General features: G+C 38.9%; 2 protein-coding genes across 7 annotated transcripts in view; both read left to right on the forward strand.

The window, feature by feature from the left end:
• Positions 1 to 25,946, forward strand: part of LOC106509220 (uncharacterized) — a 424,782-nt gene extending 398,836 nt beyond the window's left edge. The window contains exon 7 of the mRNA XM_084991349.1: positions 25,829 to 25,946. The gene's annotated coding sequence lies outside the window, so the exon portion shown is untranslated. The remainder of the gene's footprint in view (positions 1 to 25,828) is intronic.
• The window catches only part of PLPPR1 (phospholipid phosphatase related 1), a 337,564-nt gene that overhangs the window by 67,536 nt on the left and 243,608 nt on the right, over positions 1 to 26,420 (forward strand). The window lies entirely within an intron of this gene.

Here is a 26,420-nt window from a genome sequence, read left to right on the forward strand (position 1 = left end):
GGCTTTTGACTTTTCTTGTGTGGCAAAGGATGGTGGTAACAGATGAACTCCTTTGAGGGTTTACCAAGGTTAGGCCCTCACTAGGGAAAAATGTGCATGCATTTAGAATGGGGTAATATCCCAGTGATTATTTATGTAATTTTATATACTTCCCCAATCAAAACACAATATGAGTGTCCTTAGATTTTTTTCCAGACCCATAAGATCACCCTTTTATTTGGTTTCTTAATACCAGATACATCATAAAAGAAAGTTTGTCCCCTTCTGAAAACCTCTGAGTGCTATAAGTGCTTCTCAGTCTTTGTTGCTACATGCCACCTCTTGGTCCAGCTGCATGAAGCTCCAGAGCCCGCTTTGGAGAATGGTCAACACACTTCATGAGGACTTAAGGGTAACATGAGATAATTTAAGAAAGGGAAAAAAGGAAACCTAATAGTTGGGCATCAGACATAACTCTCCCCCAAATTTCTTATTGGATGCTTTACCCAATATATGGCCATCTTGTTGAATAAACAGAATAATTGGATGAATGAAAGAATAAATCTATATATCCTTTAAATATTAATGAGCCAGGTAATTCAAACCCTTGCACAAGACTGTAAGGTCCTTAAGGGCAAAGTTTTTTTTCCTACATTCTTCACCATTCTGTACCTATAAGCTGATGCTCAAAGCCTATTTGTTGAATATATTTATAGAATGAATCCACAAACCCAAGTACATTGGTACACTAAAGAGAAGATTAGCTCCTCTTTTTTTAAAACTTATTACTTTAAAACTAGACTAGAAGCCCTTAAAATAATATTTTCAAGTATAAGGGCATTATTCCCCCACCCAAAAAAGAATTCTGTCATTATCTGCTTAATGTTGTTTATAGATTGCCATCTATTCCCACTTATTACATTTCTAGTCACTTTTATGTGTGATTGTCTGTCTTTTCCATTAGACTATAAGCTTATAAACTTGATGTAGGGTAGGAACCACCTTTATCTGTATACTATTGTATTTCCAGGTTTTAGATGGAGATAATAAATCTGTGTTGAAGGAGACCTATTGCATCAATGAATGGATTGTTAAATCAATCAATGGATCCATTCATCCATGGTCTATGGGTTGTCTTATATTGGAAACATCTTGCAAAGCCTTTTTCCATTTTGTATTCCTGACCTACACCATAGAATCTAGCACAGAATAGGTATTCAGGAGATGTGTGTTGAATTAAATAAATACATGCATAAATGACAGGTTTGGATAAGCCCTTGTGGTCCAACTCAGGACTCTGTGAAAGCAGAACCATTAGTAATCATGCCAGGATATCAGGCACAGACCAGAACTGCCCAGACACACTGGGAAATGTGGTCACCCTATGGATAAAGATGATACCAAAGTACATTTTTGTTTAGGGAAAATAAAAGCCATTGTCATTGTAATGCAGTTCCCTGAACATTTAAATAAAATCCCACTCAATGCCATAAATTACCCTAAATAATTAAGGTAATGCCTATTTCTTTCTTTGGAAGTCCCAAGATCCTGCCTATCTCCAGGAGGTTCTGAAGACTGGAAGGCAGGCTGAAAACACCCAAGAGAGGAATTGGGAATTTGTCTGGTGGCCTGAAGGGTAGTTGTTGTAATAATTTGCATTTTTGTTTCTTTAACCTATGGAAAGAGAATAAACATCCCCTAGAAATGCACTCTCTAACCCCCTTGTTTCCTGCAAATGTTCCCAGCCTGCTCTGGTCTGAAGTTTCTTCTTAGGGCTTCTTTGGATCATAGTACAGCCTTCGCCTCTATCCATTTTAGGATTAGACTCACTATGTAGCTCTGAGTAGAACTACCTAGTCTCTATAGCCAGTGGTATTGGGAATAAACTGGGGCTACAACTTCACTCTGGCTTGTGGGCTCCATCTCCTGATTGTAGATTGTAGAATCCTCTGGTGAAGCTAATGTCAGGCAGTGTGGAAGAGTGGACTTTAGAATTAGAAGTTAGGGCTGGGCTGAAGTCATACTCTGTTACTCAGATGGCTGTGTAAAGCTGAGAAATTCAGGCAACATTTCTGAGCTTCTTTTAATCCTATATAAAGGCGTATGTTGTGAAGACTACATTAAGGGAACCTTAATGTAAGGTTGTTTCCATGACTTCGCTATCGTGAACAGCGCTACTATGAACATATGGGTGCATATGTAGCTTTTTGAATTATATTTTTGTCCAGATGTATGTCCAGGAGTTGGATTGCTGGATCATATGTAGTTCTATATTTAGTTTTCTGAGAAACCTCCATAATGTTTTCCATAGTGATTGTATCGACTTGCATCCTCAGCAACAGAATAGGAGAGTTCCCTTTTCTCCATACTCTCTCCAAAATTTGTTATTTGTGCAATTTTTAATGATGGCCATCCTGACTGGTGTGAAGTGGTACCTTGTTGTAGTTTTGATTTGTATTTCTCTAATAATTAGTGATGTTGAGCATCTTTTCATGTGCCTACTGACCATCCTTATGTCTTCTTCAGAGAAATGTCTATTTAGGTTTTCTGCCCATTTTTTCGATTGGGTTTTTTGTTTTTTGGTTGAGTTGTATAAGTTGTTTGTATATTTTGGAGATTGAGCCCTTGTCTGTTGCATCATTTGCAACTGTTTTCTCCCATTCCTGTAGGCTGTCTTTTAGTCTTATTTATGGTTTCCTTTGCTATACAGAAGCTTGTAAGTTTGATTGGATCCCATTTGTTTACTTTTGTTTTTATTTCTATTGCTTTGAGAGACTGACCTAATAAAACATTTGTACAGTTGATGTCAGAGTATGTTTTGTCTATGTTCTTTTCTAGGAGTTTTATGGTTTCATGTCTTATGTTTAAGTCTATAAGCCATTTTGAGTTTATTTTTGTGTGTGGATTGAAGGTGTGTTCTAGTTTCATTGATTTACCTGAAGCTGTCCAGTTTTGCTAGCAGCACTTGCTGAAGAGATTGTCTTTCTCATTTTATATTCTTGCCTCCTTTGTAAAAGATTAATTGACCATAGGTGTCCAGGTTTATTTCTGGGCTCTCTATTCTGTTCCATTGATCTGTATGTCTGTTTTTTGTTTTGTTTTGTTTTTAAACAATACCACACTGTTTTGATTACTGTAGCTCTATAGTATTTTCTGAAGTCTGGAAGAGATGCCACTTGCCTTCCCCCATCCCCCCCCCCCAGGATTACTTTGGTGTTCCTGGATTTTTTTATGGTTCCATATAAATTTTTGAATTATTTGCTCTAGTTCTGTGAAAAATATCATGGGTAATATGATAGAATTTGCATTAAATCTTTAGATTGCTTTGGGTAGTATGGCCATTTTAACAATATTGTTCCAATTCAAGAATGTAGAATACCTTTATATTTCTTTGACTCCTCTCTAATTTCCTTGATTAATGTTTTATAGTTCTCAGCATATAAATCTTTCACTTCCTGGGTCAAGTTTATTCCTTGTTTTTTTTTTTTTTTTTTGGTGTGATTTAAAAAGGTTGTATTTTTTAACATTCCTTTTCTGATATTTCATTATTAGTATACAGAACTGATTTCTGAGTGTTAATCTTGTATCCTGTTACTTTGCTGAAACTCTTTATCAGATTGAGTAGTTTTGGTGTGTAGAGTTTCAGGTGTTCTACATATAATAGCATGTCATCTGCATATAGTGACAGTTCTACTTCTTCCCTTCCAATTTGTATAATTTTTAATTCTTTTTCTTGTCTGATTGCTGTGGCCAGGACTTCCAATACTACGCTAAATAAAAGTGGTGAGAGTGGACATCCTTGTCTTGTCCCAGATTTTAGCAGGAAGGTTTTCAGCTTTTCTCCATTGAGTATTATATTGGCTGTGGGTTTGTCATAAATGGCTTTTTTGATGTTGATGTATGTTCCTTATATACTCTCTAACTCTGTGTAAGAGTTTTATCATGAATGGATGTTGATTTTGTCAAATGCTTTTTTTTCTGCATCTATTGAGATAATCATGTGGTTTAGACTTTTCTTTTGTTAATGTGTGTATGATGTTGATTGATTTGTGTATGTTGAACCATTCTCATTCTTGTGAACCTTGGATGAATTCCACTTGGTCATGGTGTGTGATCTTTTTTATGTGTTGTTGGATTAAGTTTGCTAAATTTTTATTGTGAGTGTTTGAATCTATATTCATCAAAGATACTAGCCTATAATTTTCTTTTTTTTGGTGGTATCTCTGTCTGGTTTTGGTATTATGGTGATTGTGGCTTCATAGAATGTTCCCTCCTCTTGAGTCTTTTGGAGAAGTTGGTTTTTTTGAGTTTGGGTTTTGGATTTTTTTATTTGTTTGTTTTGTTTTGTTTCTTTCTTTATGGATGTACCCATAGCATGTGGAACTTCCTGGGCCAAAGATTTAATCTGAGCTGCAGCTGTGGCCTATGCTGTGCTAGGCTGGCAATTGAACCTGTGTGCCACTGTTGCAGTCAGATTTTTAACCACTGTACCACATCAGGAATTCCTGGAAGAGTTTAAGAAAGATTGGTATAAGTTTTTCTTTGTATGTTTGGTATAATTTGCCTGTGAAGCCATCTGATCCTGGACTATTGTTTGTAGGGAGTTTTTTTTGTTTGTTTGTTTCTAAATCACATATTCAATTTCAATTCCAGTGATTAGTCTGTTCAAATTCTCTGTTTCCTCATGACTCAGTTTTGGTGGGTGGGCTGTATATTTCTAGAAATTTGTCCATTTCTTCTAGGTTATCAAACTTGGCAGATAATTGTTAATAGTATTCTCTTATGGTTTTTGTTTGTTTGTTTGTTTGTTTTTCTGCAGTATCAGTTGGGATTTTTGCTTTTTCATTTCTTATTTTGTTTATTTGGGTTCTCTCTCTTTTCTTTTTGGTGAGCTGGCCAACCAGAGGTTTGTCAATTTTGTTTACCCAAACAAAATTTGTTTTATTTTTTTCTATTATTTTTTTCTTTTGGACATGCCCACAGCATGTGCAAGATTCTAGGCAAGGGGCTGAACCTTCATCACAGCAGTGACAACATCAGATCCTTAACCTGCTATGCCACGAGAAAACTCCCTATTTTTAATAAAAATCTCTATTTTACTGATTTCCTCTCTGATGTTTATGATTTCCTTCCTTCTGCAGACTTTAGGTTTTATTTGTTGTTGTTGTTGTTGTTCTTTTTGTGTGTGTGTGTGTATTTTGTCTTTTTAGGGCTGCACCCGTGGCTAGTTGTTGAATCAGAGCTGTGGCTGCCAGCCTACACCACAGCCACAGCAACATGGGATCCAAGCCATGTCTGTGACCTACACCACAGCTCAAGGTAATCCTGGATCCTTAACCCACTGAGCAAGGCCAGGGATCAAACCTGTGTCCTCAAGGATTCTAGTCAGATTCTTTTCTACTGAGCCATGATGGGAACTCCTCTTCTTCATTTTCTAATTCTTTTAGGTGGTAGGTTAAGTTGTTGATTTGTGATTTTTCTTCTTTTTTGAGGAAGGCCTATGTCACTGTGAAAGAATCACTTTTGTGGCATTCCATATATTTTATATGCTTGTGTTTTCATTGTTGTTTATCTTGAGGTATTTTTTAATTTTCTTTTTGATTTCCTCATTGACTCATTGGTTTTTTAGTAGTATGTTGTTTGGTATCCATGTAATCAGTATTTTAACATTTTTTTCCTGTGGTTAATATCTAGTTTCATGCCATTTCATAGTCAGAGCAGATGCTTAAAATAATTTCTATACTCTTAAAGTTGTTGAGGTTAATTTTGTGACCCAGTACATGGTCAGTCCTAGAGAATGTTCCATGTGCACTTGAAAGGAATGTATATTCTGGGTTTTTCTTTTCTTTCTTTTTTTTTTTTTTTGCATGTACTGTCCTAAAAAAATTAAGTCTAACTGTTGTATTGTGTCGTTTAGGATCTCTGTTGCCTTATTGATTTTCTGTCCAGAAGCTCTGTTCATTGATGTGTGAGGGATGTTAAAATCTCCTATTATTATTGTATTCTTATCAATTTTTCTTTTTATACCCTTTAGTACTGTTTTATATATTTTGTTGCTTCTATGTTAGGTGCACATATGTTGACATGTGCAATATCTTTAACTGATTCTTTTATCATTGAATAATATCCTTCTTTATCTTTATTTCCTTTGTTTTAAAGTATATATTTTTTCTGATATGAGTGTTTTGACTCCAGCTTTCTTGTCATTTACATTTTCCTGAAATATCATTTTCCATATTCACTTTCAATCTATGTGTGTCCTTTGCCCTAAGGTGGGTCTCTTTCAGGTGGCATATTATCCAGTCTGCCTTTTTATGTCTTTTGATTGGAGCATTCAATCCACAGACAGGATAATTATTGATACATATGCTTTTATTGCCATTTTAAACCTTGTGTTCCAGTTGATCTTTTGTATCTTCTTTGTTCCTTTGTGTGTGTGTGTATGTGTGTGTGTGTGTGTGTGTGTGTGTGTGTGTGTGTGTGTGGCTTGATGATTTCCTTTTATCATATGCCTGTGTCCTCATCTTTTTGGTTTTTGTGAATTTAATGTGGTTTTTTTTTGTTTGTGGTTGCCCTGTTTTTCAAGTATGTAAACCCCTTCCTATATCTGCTTGCTTTAGCCTGATAGTCATATAGGCTCAAACACATTCTTAAAAAAAGAGTCTAATTTTTAAGACTCTTACTCTCCTCCCCACATTTTATGATTTTGATGTCCTTTTTTACATCTTAATTTTATCCTTTTGTTGCTCCTTGTGTTTACCATTGCTTTCACAACAGTGTGTGTGTGTGTGTGTGTGTGTGTGTGTGTGTGTGTGTGTGTGTTTAAATCTATATACTGGCTTATTTAAGTGATTATTTTCTAATTGTGATTTCCTCCATCCTACATCTTCTTACTTCTTTCCTGTTTAGAGGAGACCTTTCAATATTTCTGTTCGGATATGTTTGGTATTTCTGTTTGAGAAATTCTTTATTTCTCTTATTTTAAATTATAATCTTACTGGTTAGAGTATTCTGGTTTGCAGATTTTTCCCTTTTAGGATTTGAATATATCTTGCCATTCCATTCTAGCCTGCAGTGTTTCTGTAGAGAAATCAGGTGATAGCCTTATGGGGATTCTCTTGTAATTAACTCTTTATTTTTCTCTTGCTGCATTTAGAATCCTCCCCTTATCTTTAACTTTTGCCATTTTTATTATGTCTTGGTATAGGTCTGTTTGGGTTCATCTTGTTTGGGGCCCCATTGCTTCCTGTATTTGGATATCTGTTTCTCTTTAAATTTGGAAAATTTTCAGCCATAATTTCTTGAAATACATTTTCTTTTCTTTTTCTTCTCCTTATGGAATCACTATTATGCATAGATTGGCATGTTTTATGTTATCCCATAGATCTCTTCTGTTGCTTTCATTTGTTTGTTTTTTTTTTTTTTTTCATTTGGATTTCTGTCTGATAACCTGATTGGGTGATTTCCATTATTCTGTCTTCTAAGTCACTTATTCATTTCTCTGCATTATTCATTCTGCTATGCATTGCCTTTAGCTCATCTTTCGTCTTGGCAAATGAGTTTTCTAATTTTTCTTGGCTCCTCCTCATAGTTTCTAGTTCCTTTTTACAGTAATATGCATTACTGTCAATAACTGTTCTTAACTCCTTCAGTATTTTCATTACCTCCTTTTTGAACTTGGTGTCTGTTAGACTGCATAGGTCTTTTTCATTGTCTGCTCCTTCAGGGGAATTCTCCTATTCTTTTAACTTGGAATAATTCCCATGCCCCTTTATTTTTGCTTATATTTTTCTTACTCTGTAAATTTAGAGAAAACAGTTATCTACTGTAGTCTTAGAGGGCTGTTTGTATGCAGGAGTATCCCTGGGTAGCTTGTGTGGGTTTACTATGTTTTTGGCATAAAGGCTGCTTTTGATTTGGATGCTTGCTGTCTCTTTCCTCAGTGTGCAGGCTGTTATCCCCTTGATGGGGGGTGTGTGTGGGTATAAGCCCTGTGCATACTTCCAGGGAGGTGTGGAGGCAATGGGTGACACCTGATCACTGGGCTCTTGGCAGTGGTGGTGACCTACAGGGAGGTGGGGGCAGAAAGTTTCATCTGGTTTCAGGGCCCTCAGCAGCGACAGTGACCCCCAGGAAGATAGCACGCAGTGATGGGCCCTTAGCAGCGGCAATAGCAGGGTGTGAGAGTTCCCAGGGTGGGATGGGCAATGGTCCACAGCAGCATTGGTGCCTGAGGTAGTGGGGGAAGCAAGCATTGGCAGACTGTGCCCACCTCTGGAGTCTGAGATGGCTGTGGTGGCCTGCACCCACCCCTGTACCCTGCACAAGAGGTGCCCTGCCATATGAGAAGCCATATGCACAAAGAAAGAAATTGCTGTGGAGGTAACCCCCCCTCACTCCACAACAATAACACCTTGCTTTTCTGGCAGGCCCAGGCCTTCTCCTGCAGTCTCTTGGCTGTGACACACTGGCACTAGAGCCCATGGCATACCACTCCCTAGCCTCCTCAGGCTGTTTCCACATAGCGAACCCTAGTCCTCTTCCTGGAACTGACCTCTGAAGCCTGAGCCTCAAAACCCAGCCCCCACCAAGTGTCTCAAACTGTGGTGCCCTGGGCAGTGGTACTGTGGTCTATGTGGCTCTCTCTCTGTCTGCTTTGCCTTCCTCAGACTGGCTGTTGTGCATGTCTTTGAGGCTTTGAGGCTCCCTCTCTGTCCTGTCTGATCTCCCCATCAGTTAGGTGGCCTCCTAGGTTGCAGATTCCTTTCCTCTTTCACAGCTCCCCCCACCCCCGGAGTGCTGGTCCTGTCCTGATTCCTTTTTCTCTCTTATCTCTCTCTCTCTCTGTTTTTTCCTTTTGTTTATCCAGTTATGTGGAGGTTTTCTTGCCCCCTGTAGTCTGAGGTCTTCTGCCAGCATTCAGTAGATGTTATGTGGGAATCATTGTATATGTAGATTTTTTTTTTGATGTATTTGTGGGAGAAGGTGAGTTCCATGTTCTACTCCTCTACTATCTTGATTCTGGCATAAATTTTTTATATATATATTAGCAGAAGTTGTTTTCCCTCCCTGCTCCCATGGTCAAATTTAACTATTTTTTTTAATGGTTAACCCATTTGTGTCATATTTAAGAACATGTTTAATTTACTAACATGGCTCATAAAATACTGTCCTGTATTGTTCTCTAAAAGCTATAGAATGTTACCATTTGCATTTGTCTCTAGTCTTCTTGGAACTTTGGTGTATGGGACAAATTAATTTTTTTCCTATAGATAACCAGCTGTGTCCTATTGCCTATTTTTGGAAGAGTCATCCTTTCCTATTATTGATTTGCAGTGCAGGCTCAGTTACACATCAGATTTCCATCTAACTATGGGTCTATATTTCCTAGTAGCATTTTAAAAAGAGAAACATTATCATCCACATTGAATTTCTCATTTATTGAGAAAATTAGTTTGGGCTGGAACTCTGCTGAAAGCTTTTCTATGCATTGTTTTAGTTGACCCTTAAGTAATCCTGTTAAGTTTGGCAGATATTGTTCATTTTGTCCCAATTTTACTCATGAAGAAACTGAATCATCTACATGAATTACATAAATTAAATAATCATCTTTTCCTACTAAGGAGTGGAGATTGGCAATGAACTCTATATTAAAGATATATTTATTTTGCAAGGCACCGTTTTGGCTTGAGAAACCAGTATGTATCCTTATAACCCTGAGTTTTTAAAACATATTTTTTGAAGCTTTAAATTATACGTCCTATAGAGTCTCAGCTCAGAAAATAATTATAAGCATACTTCCTGCTTCCCTTTGTTCCTGCTATGCCATCTCAAAAAGATTTTTAGGGAGAATTTTGCCAGAATCTACTCCTTTTATAAGGATTAAGGCATTCATTAAACTGTATAAACAGAGACAATACTCTGATATGACTTCATGTAAGGAATGAAGTAAAACTATTTATTATTAATCACAGATTGATTACATGAATATTCTTCTTAATGCCTGCATTAGAGTGATTCAGTCAGCTTTATAGGGCTTTACTATTATTTTTTAATGTAATTAAAAATTTTGGTTAAAAATGTATTTAATGTATTCATTTCAACCTAAGGCTGATTTATTCAATGTAACATATATCTAAGAACCCCACTGGACACCAGAATTCCTTTATTATAGAAATTCCATCTGTAGAGCAAATGCCTGAATATTAGGATGTTTTCTAGTCAGAGAGATCTCATCTGTTTATGAAATGACTAAAGTATGCCCTATAAATAAAATCCAAATATTCATATACTTTTGTGGAGGCACACACACACACACACACCCACACCCATAACCCCACATACCCACATACCCACAGACAAAATTCCTGACTCTGGTTTAGTTATTAGGGCTAATTAATTTTTTTGTATCTTTTATACTTCTTACCCTACCCACAACAACATGTAGAATAAAATAAAATCTTAATCGACCATTAGGTTGGAGGTTTGCAATGTATGTAAAAATAAATATCTGATCAAATGAAAATAAATAAAGAATTCTCAGAGAAACTCATGAGTTCTTAAAACTCCCAATGTGAATGCAGTTGTCTATGCAATTTAATGACAGAAATTAACTTCTGTAAAGAAATTCTCTTAAATTCTTTAAAAAATCTGTTTTAATTTTTTTTTTTCTGGAAGGTCAGTTGAGTTTTGGGGAGAGAGCAAATTCCAGAAGACCAAACCTTAGAGAAAATTTTTCTGTCTACTGTGTTTTCCCTGTTAGATCTCCCCTTGCTGTGTTTTCTTTCTGTATTTTCCATTCTGGCATTTTTAAAATGTGAGAAATATATTTTTTATTTTATTTATTTATTAACTTTTTGGGGGTCTTTTTGTCTTTTCTAGGGCCACCCCTGTGGCATATGGAGGTTCCCAGGCTAGGGGTCTAATCGGAGCTTTAGCTGCTGGCCTATGCCACAGCCACAGCAATGTGGGATCCGAGCCGCATCTGCAACCTACACCACAGCTCATGGCAATGTCAGATCCTTAACCCACTGAGCAAGGCCAGGGATCAGACCCACAACCTCATGGTTCCTAGTTGGATTCGTTAACCACTGAGCCAAGATGGGAACTCTTTTTTTTTTTTTTTGAGAAATATATTTTTTAAATGTATGAATGAGTTCATGCATTCATAACATGTCAGAACTGAATAAGACCTTAGAAATCTTCTTGTTCAGATATTCTCAGAGTGTAGTTCATGGATCCACAGGACCTTTGCAAGGGATCCATGAAGTAAAAATTATTGATCTCACAAATAATTAAAGAGACACAAATGAAGGAGTTCCCTTCATGGATCAGCAGTAACGAACCTGACTAGCATCCATGAGGATGTAGGTTCGATCCCTGGCCTCGCCCAGTGGGTTAAGAATCCAGCATTGAAGTGAGCTGTATGTAGGTTGCAGACACTGCTCGGATCCCGAGTTGTTGTGGCTGTGGTGTAGGCTGGCAAATATAGCTCTGATTTGACCCATGGCCTGTGAACTTCCATATGACATGGGTGCAACTGTAAAAAGCAAAAAAAGAAAAAGAAAAAAAAAAGTTGAGGGGGATATGAAGATATGAATAAAAATGACAACAAAAATAACATAGCATCTTAGCTTTCCGGGTAGCAAGGATTAAAAGATTAAAAGTTTGCATAATACTCAGTGTTGCTAAGAAATGTAAATAAAAATAACTATTTAGAAAAAAGCAATATGATGATGTCTAGCAAAAATAAAAGGTATATATCCATTTACTTAACAAATTCCCTCTATACTTAAACATTTATGCAAGTTTGCAAAATACATGTGCAAAGATGTTGTATCATTGTTTGTAATAGTAAAAGTTAAATGACAGAGGTATTCATTAGTGGCAGATGCTTTAATAAGCTCTGATATATCCAGGCAAACAAGCCTAATGAAATCATTAAAAGGATTGAGATATAAGTATAGGCACTGATACTGAACACTCTCCAAGATGTATTGCTAAGATATAGCATGCTTCCATTTGTATAACGGTGCAGGGTTTATGTATAAATTGCAGATATTCTTGTGTATGAATACAAAGTTTCTGGAAGAATAAATAAATTGTTAACAGTGGTTACATCCAAGGAGTGAACTCTAGGTTGGGGTTGGGGAAGAATGGAAAAGAGACTTTTGCTTCTTAATAGACTATGTTTATGTGTTACCTCTATAATTAAAAACATTATAACAAAAAGCCTTAAAATTTATATCCTTTTTAATTGAGCAGTGTGACTTTAAGGAATTAATCTTATAGAAATAATTATGTACATATGCAGAGCCCTGGCTCTAAGATATTCTTTTGGCATTGTTAATAAATAAAGGGTTAGAAGCAATATGAGTGACTAACCACCGAAAAAAAAAATGGGTTATGTGAATTATGGTGTGTTATTAAAAATGACATTGTGAGAGAATATTTATACTGTATTGTTAGATGGTGCCCCTTGAAAAGTATGTGCAGCATAACTCAGATATCTAGGATGAAATATACCAAAACATGACTAGTGGCAAAATAACGAGTGACTTTTATTTTCCTTTTTAAAAAAAAAAAAAAACCCAAAACCTATATTTCCTAAGTGCTTAAAAAAAAACAAACCCAAATCACTTTCAGAAGATAAAAATAAAGTCTAAGACATTTAGATATTCCTGCTAAGATTAAATTAATCTCTTCTTAGCATTATAAGAACATCTGATTCGATATTTTCATAACCCAATTCTATTTTCTTAGTTTAGTAATACTACTGGCTGCTTGGCTTACGTGTGGTGGAATTCCTGTGTAAATGATGCATTCATTAAGACCTGTTTATTCAGCAGTCAGTTCCTTTAATGAAAACATTTTGGAGCTTGTGTGGTAAATATTTGGGGGAAGGTGTTTTCCTGTTGTATTTGTGTGCCTAAACTGTATTAAATGATCAATGTGATTAAGTATAGTTTGTCAATATTCTGTTGATGCTACTCTGGCATTTTATAAATAGATTTTATTTATTTTGGTAAGATAGAAAAATTATGAAGCACAGTCATTTACTTTGCAAAAATTCAAATACCAGGTGGTAAAACCTTAGCCACACAGTTATAAAAATTTAACATTGTGAGTTTCTGAATCTCCCTGACCACAGAGTGGTGCCAGTACATGAGCTGCTCTCTACTTGGCTGCACTAAACCATATCGTTTTAAGGCATCTGACAACCTAACCCACCAGTGACAATGAGACATTTAAAAGGGCACTCAAATATTTGAAAGTCTCTGTAGTAGAAGAACTGAACAGAATTTATCCTCCTAAATACCAGTGCTTTAAAATATGTACAACTGTGCTTCAACCCTCGCTCCTCCCTTCCAACTTCATAAGGCCTTTTATTTGAACAAATTTAAACTCAGAGAATAATTTGGCCTTTCCCTGCTCCCCCCCATATACTCTATTACTCTATATACTATAAGATCATTTCTATTGCAAAATCTCTGGTGGCCGTACTGTCAGATCTCTGTGAATGATATTTGCTTTCTGAGCTATATAGATTTGCACAGAAATATGAGGTGTGGGCTGCATATGTCATATCAACTGAAATCCAATATTCTCCATTTACTGTACATACATTGATAGTCATGCTCAAAGACAATGCAGGTTTACAATCCTGTTTGAACACCTTACCTCTGTATTAGCACCTAGTTCATCACTCATACCACAAAAGCATTCGAGGTGGTTAAGGACAACTTTCCAGACACCGTCATTTCTACATTATATTATGAAACGTATGGCTATACATATATGGCTTTATTTATATTTGCACATACAGACAGCAGGCATTCTACACACAGAATTTATATGTGAGTACAGATGGAAATACAACCCCACTAACATAACCCGTAAATAACATTTAGCTGAGAGTGTCCATTTATACAGTCCTTACCCATTTAATACTGGGTTTATATTCCCATAAGATGCAATTTTGAAACTTAGGAGTTTGGCGACTATTCTCCTCTAAAAATATCTCAAATGAACAGCTTCAAATACGCACAGTGTTGTTAGCAGTTAATTTGAGTGCCTTCCTGCATTTAATCATTGTCTCCTCCTGGCATGCAGAAATGGTGCATTGTTACTTGGTGACCCCAAGCAGTGCAGCGCTGAGCTTGACAGTTGCCATATGGCTTATGGCGCTTCACAGTTTGGGGGAGGTGGGGGAGTGAGGAATGCTGAGGATGCACTTTCTTTTCTCCACATGGAGATAGGAAGTGGTGCAGGCAGCTAACTGCAGAATATCGGAGCAGCTTCAGACTTCATCCTCACACTGTCAAATGCCAGGTGGTGGTGTTTGCTTGTCTGTTTGTTTATAGTTTACACTGAAACAAACCCAGAAGAAACAAGTCCATGTCAATTCACCTGGGATGGGGATGAAGCAGTAAACTGACCTCACCTTTCCTATGTCTGCCTCCAATATGTGCATATTTGCAGTGAACAAGGTTTGGGGCTTGAGGCATGGATCTTTTCCTCCATGGTTTTGTTTGTTTTTTGTTTTGTTTTTTGGCTGCCCCCCAAGACATATGCAAGTTCCTGGGCCAGGGATCAAATCCCAGCCATAGATGCAACGTTTGCTACAGCTGTGGCAAGCTGGATCCTTAGTCCATTGCACCTGGCCGGGAATCGAACCTGTACTACCACAGAGACAGCCCTGGATCCTTAACATGCTGTGCCACAGTGGAAACTCCTTTCCTCCAGTTTTTTACTTCTTTGGGGAGCTGACAAATCCCTAGAGATATGCCTGAGTATTTGGAGAACAGTTGTCTATGCCTGGGGGCCTCCACCTTGACTGCCTTGTTCTTTTAGATATAAATACTCAAGTTTAGAAGGTGCTAGAATGGTAGTCAGAAATGGGAGTGGAAGTGATAAGAAGAATTGTATTCTTTTTGCTGAATCCTTAAGTACTTTAATGCTTCGTAACTCAGAGGATGTTTTAGTAGCCTCCAGTGAGAACCCTCAGTATTAGTTCTAATTTACTCAAATCAAAACCATACTACACCTAACCAACTCCCACAAAACATAAAGAAACCAGGTCAGTGTTTTCGTTCGTTTTTGCCTTCGTATTTTGTAAGTGGTGTTAGCTCTTTAGAAAAGCAATAAGAAAGTGATATGAGTTAGAGATATGTGACTATTATTTATGTTTTTAAATTTCCTGCAGGAAATGGATCATTCACTTTCTTATAAGATGAACTAGAAAATGTATCATTTCAAGATCTTGACAAATCAGAATTCAGATGAACCCTTGGAACCCCAGTTTGCATTCTTAATGGGATTTTTTTTTTACAGCTTCTTAAATATGCCAGTATTCAGTATGCCTGGGGGGAACTGTGGTGGTAAAAAAGAACAGCAAAAATCACACTCATTGATGCTGACACTGAAGCTTTTTTACATGTAAAAGACAAAAACAAAGCAAACCAAAAAATCAAGCAAACCGGATTTGCAGTTGCAGATCCATGAGAACAAATCTGACTAGTATCCATGAGGATGTGGGTTCAGTCCCTAGCCTCACTCAATGGGTTAAGGATCTGGTGTTGCCATGAGCTGTGGTGTAGGTCGAAGATCCGATCTGGCATTGCTGTGACTGTGGTGTAGGGTGAGAGCTACAGCTCCAATTTGACCCCTGGCCTGGGAACTTCCATATGCTGGGGGTGCAGCCCTAAAATAAATCAATAAATCAATAAATCAATCAAACAAACCCCTGTACTGTTGATAGACAAATGCAATTTTTTTTTTTAAGTGAAGGTGGGCATAAAGGCTGAGCTATAGAGGCTGTGGTGGGGAGGAGGGCCTGGGCCTGGGGGCAGACGTCTCAGTAGAAGATAGGAGGAGACTCAGCTAGACCAGGAGGGAAAGGCTGCAACAGGGGAGGACTGTGAAATGACAGACAATAGGAGTAAGGAGTGAGGGGCATGTCCTGAAAAGTGAGCAAGGGCCTGAAATAGCTACTCATGACACAGTCATCAAGGCAAACAGCAGCATCAGGACCCAGCGTTCAGTCTAGCAATGGCTTCCCACTGCACATGGGAAAAAAAATTCCAAAGTCTTTACCAGGCTTGCAAAGTCCTACAAAATCTGGCTCTCAATTTCTCCTCTAGCCCATCTCTCTCTCCACTATCCCCTCTCCCTCTTCCTCCTTTACTCGCTTTGCTTTAACAAATTCATCTGCTGTGGTTCTTCCAACATTTCAAGCTTCTTCCTGATTCAAGGCCTCTCTGCATGCTGTTTCCTCTGCCTGGAATCCTATTTCCCTCCATACTTCCCATCAACTGCCCTCAATCTGGCTATCAGGGCTGGTCCTGATGTAATGAAGACCTGAAAAATCAACTAGGGATTACTGTTTTTCCTGCCCTCCCTGAAAAGCTTAGTAGGCGGATATTGCTAAAACATCCTTCTCTATAAAGGAGCACTGAAGACCATTTATTAATTAGCTTAGCACTTTTGAGAGGTGAGGGAGAGTCTCATTTTTTTGTTTTGTTACCTCTTGTAGCTAATTATGTTTCTTAGAATAATCTGAGTCTTGCAGCGGCTGGAGATGACTCTCCAGGCAATTTCAGCATCACACTGTGGGCTCAGCCTGCATTGGATTCTGCTGCCTTGTCATGTTCTGTCCAATCCCCACAGTAGAGGAAAGACATTCATATGGGAGACCTCATTCCATTCTCACATTGGAGCCCCAGTGAGATAAAGTGGCCAGCTCACTTCTAGAAGATCTTTTTCTTCTTTCCAGGTGGAGCTTCAGGAACATATGGGGAAAGAGGCAGCACAAACACTTAGATATGTCTCTGCTCTGAGGCTGATTCGCACAGGGGATCAACAGCCTACATACATTTAGCCTACGACGGCAGTTGTGATAGTTGTGGGAGCGGAGACTGATTTCAATGATGCAGTTATTTATCAGGTGATTACCATGGGCCAAAGACATGGGGCTACAATGATGAACAGAACAGACATGGTATCGTCATATTTTCAGAATTTCATGTTTAAAAATACAAATTGCCTGTTGAGATTTCAGGATGTCTTTCCCTCCCTTAGGGAATATAAAAGAGGGCAAAGAATAGAGCTTGAAAAAAAATCATAGATGTGAGAGACATAAAAACCATATTGCATAATAGCCTTTTTAACAACCATTACATAAAACGTGATGATGAAATATGCATATATACCATATGGCATGTGTGCATTATGCTTTTTATCAAATAACTTGAATGTACACTTAGCTGCATCTCATGTTAACAAAAGGGATTTCTTGCTTTCTTTTTACTCGTAGAATTCCTTCAGGTTCAGCTAGGAGATATAATAATAGCAACAATAATGTAAGTCACTCCATTAGGGATGATCACTTTTTGCTGAGTTTCATGTCATTCTCACTACTTAACAGTGGCTCGTGGAATTTACTCAAGTCCTTCTGGTTTTCTAGAAAATGAAAAGGAAGCTTCTGTAGAAGCACAAGACTTCGAAGATTCTCTAAGAATAACTACAGATCCCAATGTGGCTTTGTGACCAAAGGTCATTTTCATTTAGGCAACTCAATAAATAGCTGTAGATCACTTATCCACTATAAGACAGGCAATCAAGAAACAGCATGTAGTAAAGAGTGCAGGCTCTGAAATCAGCTGTGTCAAAAACTTAGGCAGCTTATTTAATCTCCAGAGGCTCAAAATTTTCCTTCTCTTTACATAGAGATCATAAGAACATCTTTCAAAAGTTAGTTGGGAGGAGCAAATGACATACCTAGCATGCTGCCCGGCACACCTACCGGCATCACCTACCCTATTCCCATCTTTAGTTCGAGTTCCCTCTTCTTAAATGAACGGGGCGCCAGGATAATTGGGGATTTCCTGCCAAGGCCTGCTTTGTTAGGTGCCATCAATAGAGGCAGATTTTGTGTCAGCAGTGGTTTCAAGGGGGAAAGCATAAAGGAACAATCCAGAGGGAAGCCCGTGGACAAAAGAAGATAACATCAAGTGTTTAGAGAAGAAGGTAGAGGATGATTCCAGAGAAATTACCTAACAGTGTAGCTGTTCACCCTTGATTTATTGACAACATCCTAGGACATGGGTGGGCAATAAAGGCAAGCACCACCTGCCCTGGCAGTAATGTTCAGGAATCTTAAGTGCTACCTCACTGACCGGACACAGGTGCTGCTTGCTGGGGTTCTGGGAGTCTGGGTTTAGTGGGGCCCATACAAGGGAGCTAAAGAGAAGGAACATAACTGTGAGAGAGGTTGTGTCTGGAGTCACATCATAAAGACTGAAAATCTGCTTTCTTGGAAACAGGCTCTGAAAGAGAGAGCTGAGTAAATGGAATGAGAGAGGAAGTGAAGTGGAGGAGGACTGAAACACAGAAGATCTAGCACTTGTCCCATGAACCAGGAGGGGATGGCTTGGACTCTCTCTGGGTTCTGGCTACACGTGGTTTGAGATAAAGATGTGGCTTCAGCTGGGGCAGCAGATGTCAGAGGGCAGCGAGAGAGGCCTTGCCCCAGATAGAGGGAAGATGATGAAGTCTGCTTGAGATGTGCAAGGCATTTCTAGCTGAGCCTCTGAATAATGGAGGGCCATAACATTCCTTTTTCATTTTCTTTTTCTTTTGAAATAAGCAAGTGGCATGATGAGATTTCTGTGTTAGGAAGGCACAATCTTCTTATCCCTTCAGCCCTAATTAATCACCTCTTCCTCTTCCACACAGCTTGGCTCCTGCCATATCATGATTTATGTTATAGTTAGGCTTTTTCCCAACCATAAAATTCCCTGAAGGAAGACCTGTGTCTTAGACTTTAATCCCTTCAAAAAAAGAGAGAGACAAGAACACAAAAATAAAGTGCAGATTTTGTGACATCCTGTAAGAGGTTTGTTTCTGGAAACTCCTAAAGGGCTTGGGGCCCAGGTAGTCAGTTACCACCCTCCTGCATTAGAATTGGGCCCCTGGGAATGGTTCAGCTGTAACTGGGCTTGCAGCAGTGGAAACTTCCTGAGACTCCTTTTTCTCCTTTTCGTCACTGTCTTCCCAGGCTTACCAGGTGCTTGGCACATAGCACTTAATGTGGGTTTAGTAGATGAAAGGCTGGTACTACTTCTTTGGAGGATGACCTGAGATGGGGCATCAAGAGTGGTGCTTTCCCTGATATGATAGCATCCTTGGTGTGCTGCTTTGGTAGTGTGGATGCCCACCTGGTCTCCTGGGAGATGCTTGGAATAAAACCCCTTGCACTGCCTATAGCTAAAGAGCAAACCCTGGCCCTGAGATGTGGCCAGTGGAGGGCAGCAGAGGGCTACAGAATTAGATCCAGCTTCTCAAGGGAAGGTCCCTCTGGAGGCCATGAACCAGCAGTCCTGGATGAAGGAACTGGGAGAGCAGAGCTGACAGGGAAATGCTCCTAAGCCACCAAGAAGAGTCAATAGCATCTTGGGAGCAAGGCTGGGCTGTAGGGAAATTGAAGAGCTGCCTTCTTGAAAACCTTGAACTAGGCTGGGGACTACTAATGGGAAACTAAAAACAACTTTAGCTGAGCGCATGAAGAAAAGCACAGCTAGCACCATTATGCAGTGCCTCTGTGTTCCTGGTGAGCTGGATGAAACACACTTTCCATAGGACCTCAAAGGGAAACTCAAATGGCCTTTAAGCTCTTTACTTGCCTGGAGAAGTCTGTGGCTCTGAAAAAAATCCCCTTCCCATAGCCTTCTCTGCATGCCTCCCATCTAAACCACTCATCTGTCTCATCTGTTCTATACCTGGCTGAGGAGGCTAGTCCTACACTTATGGAAAAACCCAGGTTTCCCTTGGCATCTCCACAGCCTCACTGCAGACTGTCTCCCTCCGTTTACTACTGTGAGTAATGGAATTTAGGAGACGTTCCTCCCTACTTTTAGCCTGTTCTTTATTGAGTTTCTGCTTACTGGCCAGGAAAGCTCTCTGGGTTCTTTCTGGTAGCTGAATTACCCACATTTTCACACCTAAATTAGTGTTCCAGCCTCCACTTACTATGGCTTCCCAGGAGAAAAAATATCTTGACACATACAAAAATAAAAATAATCATCCACAAAATGTGAGAAAGAGATGGAATGAGATGAACTTACTCTCCTGAAATTTCTCTTTCCTTTTTTTGTTTTTTGCTCTTTCCCTACCCACGTAACAGCCAGTGGAACCAATTTTGAATTCCCCTTAATGGCTTTGATGGTTAGAATTGCTGACATTAGGCTTTATGACTTATTTAAAAGAGATAATGTTTGAGTGTTCTATTTATTTTTTTTCCAAGTTTATTAGCCAATATATCTTATCAGTGTCTTTGTTCTTATTACCTAAATTTATTATCACTCAAAGAAGCATCATAAATATCCTTACTGGCTAGAACCTCATTGCCTGGTAATAAGGTATCTTCCTGAATGACTTACTCATGCCCTCCTGTACATAGTCAGTTAGCAATACGTGCTGTTCAGTTAGCAATAGGCACTATTGAGCGAATGGATGGGTGAGTGCCTGCTGTGTGATAAGTACCATCCCCTTATTTTATCCTAGGACCATTCCATTTTATAAGCTGGTCAAAGGAAATAGTTATGATCATATTCTTCCCTCTTTAAATAGTTGCAAGTGCAAGATCATCACCAAAGGAAAGGTGTGAAGATCAGTTAGCTTAGCCACTAATCCCCCTTGATTTGAATCTCTGTGACTGGGGAAAGAATGTAACCCTGTGAGACCCTTCTTCCTCTGTTAGTTCCAGGTTTTAGTGAATCTTCCATCTCACCACCACAATCACATCCTTGGCATTGGACATACTGGAATTATTCTTGGGGGTTTAGAAGACAGAATCAGAATCCATCAGTAAGTGGTTATTGCAGAGAAATACATTTGGGCTCAACTAAATAAGCATTTTCTCTGAACCTGCCCAAAGACAATGAAGCTGATTCACAAGGCGATGAAGGCCAGTCACTGGGTTTTCAGCAGAGGGTGGAAGGCCACGTGTCACCTCTGGTTCTCTCTCATGCTCAGATTGTTTTTAAAGTCTATACAGCATTCAGGACATGTAATGATCATGGCCTTCTGGAGTAGGTTTCTTATATGTTCCTATTGATGCCTGAGTCTTACCCGGTGGACTAGGGCAGTAGGGCAGTGCATCTTAGAAACACTGTCTAGCTTCTTTTACCTGACAGAGAATAAATTTGCAGTCATCGAATTCCCATATATCATGTGTGGTGCCATTTTTCTTTTAATCCTCTCAACAACCCTGCTAGGCAAAGTTTATGCTTTTCATTCCACAGGCAAGGAAACTAAGACTCAGAGGGTTTAAGTCACTTGTCCAGGTTCACATCATAGCAGAGCCCAATCTGGAGTCAGACGTGTCTGAAGGTCTATCTTTTCACTGCCCAGGCCACTTTTAATAAAGAATTGAAAGCTGCATTTGCCAAAGCACTGTCCCTCTGAGAATGCCATGCATTTTAGTCACAAGTAACAACATTTACGATAGCAGTTTATGATCAAGGAGCAGTTTGTACTTTTTTATAAATGACTGCAGGGTAAACATAGCTCAGCTTCATTCTACATTCACCGCATGTTCTGAGGTTCACAGTCTGTCGATTCTCACATTTCATGTCAGCAAGTGGAGTGGATGTGGTACTCAAGGAAGGTGAAAAATGATTGACCACCTTAGATTTATGGGAGTCTCAAGGTTTTTTTTTTTTTTTTTTTAACTAGTTATGCTGTGAGAATTGTGAGTGTGGGCAAGTGAGAACAGTGCATTCTTCCAGGAGGTAACAGCTTTTACCTTTGCTGTTATACTGGCTGAGCCCCTCTCCTCTTTTTTTAGATATAGGCTTTGCACTCAGCAGGCTACTTGAGGGCTAATCACAAACGTGACCATGACAGTATGATGAAATGATTCCACCAGTTTGTAGTTGGAAGAACTAGGAGGCCAGAGTCACCGTCAGGAATGTGGATGCTGCATTTCCCAATGCTCTGGAAAGCTGGAACACATCCAAACAGTCAGCCTTTGGGTATTTATTTCCTTCATATAAAAACAGACATTGAACTTGCTTTGTATTCATTTGTTTTCCAGGTTAGCGCTTGCAATTTTCTCTGAATGTGCAGAGAGGGATTTTTCAGAGGTAGCATCTGAACATAACAAGGAATCTTATCTGGCAGCCTTCCCTGATCTGTCACTGAAGGCTAATCTCACTACAGGAGCCCTGTCATACATCATAAAGATATAGACCCTTTCCAGGCATTTTAAAACTTGTTCATCTTCCCACTGTTGTACAAACACTGACATTGTCTACAACTGTTGGTTTTCATAATATTGCTAGCAAACATTTAATTGCATTCGCTACATGCCCGGCACCATTCTAAGAGCTTTTTCTCTTACAAAAACTTTGTGATGATTTTCATTTTACAGAGGTGGAAACTATATCCAGCTTATTTTTTTCCCTAATAGACATGGGAAAAAAAAAAGTTGAAGTGAAAACCCCTGCCAGCTTTAAAGGGGATATTCAATTTAAAGCAAAACCTTACCAGTTTCAAAGACGTATATTCTAGAAGTTATTTGTAGAATCACAGTTACTGTTCACCTTGGTTTCAATCTCGTTTAACAATTTTTGTACCTAATAGGAATCAATAGATTTAATTAATTAAATATATTTGAGATAGTATTCCTATGAAAAATAGTCTTTTTTTTTTTTTTTGTTGTTGTTGTTGTTGTTGTTGCTACTGTTGCTACTTCTTCGGCCGCTCCCGCGGCATATGGAGGTTCCAAGGCTAGGGGTTGAATCGGAGCTGTAGCCACCGGCCTACGCCAGAGCCACAGCAACGCAGGATCCGAGCCGTGTCTGCAACCTACACCACAGCTCACGGCAACGCCGGATCGTTAACCCACTGAGCAAGGGCAGGGACCGAACCCGCAACCTCATGGTTCCTAGTCGGATTCGTTAACCACTGCGCCACGACGGGAACTCCGAAAAATAGTCTTTTTGAAAACATCCCCAGGGTAAACTCTGAATTGAAGTTGTTGCCTTTTGGGTATTAATTCTATCTCCATCAATCCCTAAACTGTATTCCTTCTAGTACCTAGTTAGTACCTGGTTACTCTCAAAGACTGCTGGCTTTCAGACCTGTCTGTAGAAACTAGATCACTACTTCTCTAAATCTATTTCCAGAATTGCAAATTGACATTTAATATAAGTGGCTTTGTCTCAAGTGCATTGTTTAAGAGTCTCGTGATAGCATTCTTTCCCTTAGACCTGAATTTAGTTTCAGTACAGTGGATTTACCTGGGCTAATGCCAAATAACTGGTGTTCCTGAAGCCCCTCTGAGACTTTGTTATGGTGAGTTCCCCATAAGCCAACTCAATGTATCTATATATTTCTAAAACCCTAAATTAAGGCTTCATGCTCTAAATTAAGACTAAACGTTATAAATCTGAAAGTGCACCCAAATTAGGAATGTGGAATAGCTCTACCTTTAAGTCCATCCCAGGGCTTTCAGACACTGAGTGGTACACCATCTTCACACTGAAGTCTCCAAGCTCTGAGATCAGACAGCTTGGGTCTCGTCCTGCCAGTAAGGGCAAGTGTGCGTTACCATAAATGTACTGGTCCTGGTGATGGCTGGTGCTCATGGGATAGCGGGGAGCCTATGGGGAGTGGGGTATGAGTGGAGTGAGAGCCCGTAGGTAGTTGGAGAACCATTTCAAGAGGGTTGGTGAAAAGTAGAAAGGAAGAACAGGCAGAATTAAATCACATCAGACGTGAAGTAGGGGATATTAAGCTGGAATGTGGGTGGAGATTAAAGTTGACAGAATTCCCAGCAAGAGTAGTCCAGGGGTACTTGTGAGTATCTAGGAAATAATAGGTACTTTGGGGTAATAGGGAGTTTCTTTGAGAACTGGGTGCTATGTCTAGAGATACATTAAAGGAAAACCTGCGACCCCTGTTATGGACGGACCAAGAGGTCTGCTCACGTGGTATAGTCACTCGAACATCCAACTGTAGAGAACTTCCAAAGAAGGAAAACCTTACTGGAATCATGAGCCAGCCCAACCTACCCTTACGGCTTTTTGTTTAAATTCTGAGAAGTTCTTTCCCTAAAAGGATGAATGCTTGCTTTCTAAATAGAAGTCATTTTTCCATTGAGATGTAACGATGGTCTTATTTACTCTTGCCAGATCTTTAGATTATTTGAACCAATCTGTGGAAGACTGTTTACTGAGTGCCAGATTTAGTTTCCCATCGCTGCTTTGAAGGCATGGAAAACCTGCACTTCCTTCAAAGCAGGGACTGAATATTTTTTGGCACCTAGCACAGTGCAAGTTTTTTTTGTGTGTGTGTGTTGGGGGGGGGGGAGGTTTTTGGCCATACCCCCAGCATATGAAAGTTCTGGGGCCAGGGATCAAATCCAAGCCATGGCTGCGACCTATGCCACAACTGCAGCAACACTAGATCCTTAACCCACTGTGCTGGGCCAAGAATTGAACCCGCACCGCCACAGAGATAATGCCAGATCCTCAATCTGCTGCAGCACAGTGGAAACTCCACAGTGTAAGTTTAACATGATGGGAGGGTAGCATTTGTTCTATTGACATGCCCAAGTTAATCAGTGCTATCTCTCAAAATATGTAGGTAATTATTCACCTCTTTGCCTGAGTCCGTGTAATCTGCAGACTTGAGACACTTCTCTGATGAGAACTTTGGGAGGAAATGATTTCATCTTTGTCTTATGGTTTAATGTCAGTCATTCCCATTATAATGCCCTGTTAGGAAGAACAGAGAAGTTAAAAAACTGACCCAAGTTAACCCAGTAAATAGAAGATTCTGAAACAGGATTCTTTTTCTTCCAACAGTCAAATCCTATGGTTCTGTCAAGGTTGATACAAAACATATTGGTTACCAGAAGCTAAACTTGACCAACTATATTTAGTAATGTTATGCTGTTATTTTATATTCCCCTTTATATTATTTTGATCATATTTAGATATCCTATTATATAAATCCTTCTTATCATATATATTATAACCCATAGAGATAGATGTGCAACTATACTCATGGTGCTCTAGCTACTTAATTGTCTCCCCGGGTAGACTTTGAGGTCCATGGGGTAGAGTCCCTTGTCCTCCAATTCCTAATGGTCCCCCTGCCCTCTTGTACAGTGCAGAGCACACTGTAGGGACCTAAAAAATCCTCGTTGACAATTTAAGACTGACTATACCAAAAATTTGCAAAAATATGAAGCAATTAGAACTCTTATTCACTACTCAAGAGAAATGAAAGCAAGCATCCACGTGAGAGTTGTACAAAAATATTCATAGGCTTTGTAATAAATATTACAAATATTTCTTTGTAATAGTCCCAAACTTGACACAGCCAAATATCTGTTCATCTATAGGTGAATGGAGGAGCAAATTGTGGCATATCTGTATCATGGTGTACTATTCAGCAATAAAAAGGAACCAACTATTGATAGTCACTACACAAAAAAGCTTCACCATAAAAAGAGTATATACTGTATGATTCCATGTATATAAAATTCTAGAAAGTGCAGACTAATGTATAGTGACAACATATGTGGTTGCTTGGGAATGGGAGAGCAGAGGGGAAGATTATAAAGGCAATGAGGAAACTTTTGGGAGTGATGGACATGCTCATTATCTTGACTATGATGATAGTCTAATAAACATGTATGTATGTCAAAAACCGAGGTAGAAAACTTACATTCTAAATATGCTTGGTTTATTGTCAGTTATATGTCATGAAGCTGGAAAAAAAAGCAAAAAGCACTGAAACTACTGAAAATATTCTACATGCATCCTTTTTCCTTCAGTATTCTGCTGCTTCTGTGTTTCCATGGCAAGAAACATGCAAGATGATATGAAGCAGATCAAAGAATTTAAGTCAGAGCTGGTGTGATCCAAGATGTGCCTCTTGCTGTGTGACTCTGGGCAAGTTGCTCCATGTTCTTAGACCTCAGTTTCTTCCTCTTCTAGAAAACGGAACTAGTAATATGCCAACCTCAGGGTCATGGTATAAAAATTTATTTAGATAAAAGACCTGACATTTCATACATGGTAGCTGTATTTATCACATATTGTTAAGAACCTTTTTATTTACAACACTGGCACACATTTATTGAGACCTTTCTCAGTTTGATTTAATTCTTGCTGATTCCTAACCAATTACTGAGAATAAAGCAAATAACAGGGAGAGAGAGCAGACTATGCTTGAAAATATAAATAATACAAAATCACTTCTGGGCACCTATCCATCATTTGTGCCCAGCTAAATTAGCAGCATACGTGTAAGTGTGTTCAGATGTTCTAAATGGAGAGTAGGCTAATACAGAGAATGTGTGTCAGGGGCAAAGTGGAAATTAATAAACTGAGCAGCATGGAGAGGTAATTGAAAGAATGTGGGTA

The sequence above is a fragment of the Sus scrofa genome, chromosome 1 (assembly GCF_054392235.1).
Source record: "Sus scrofa isolate SSC_HxYL_T2T_F1_AM1 chromosome 1, Sscrofa_HxYL_maternal_Yorkshire_Landrace_v2.0, whole genome shotgun sequence".
Taxonomy (NCBI): Eukaryota; Metazoa; Chordata; class Mammalia; order Artiodactyla; family Suidae; genus Sus; species Sus scrofa.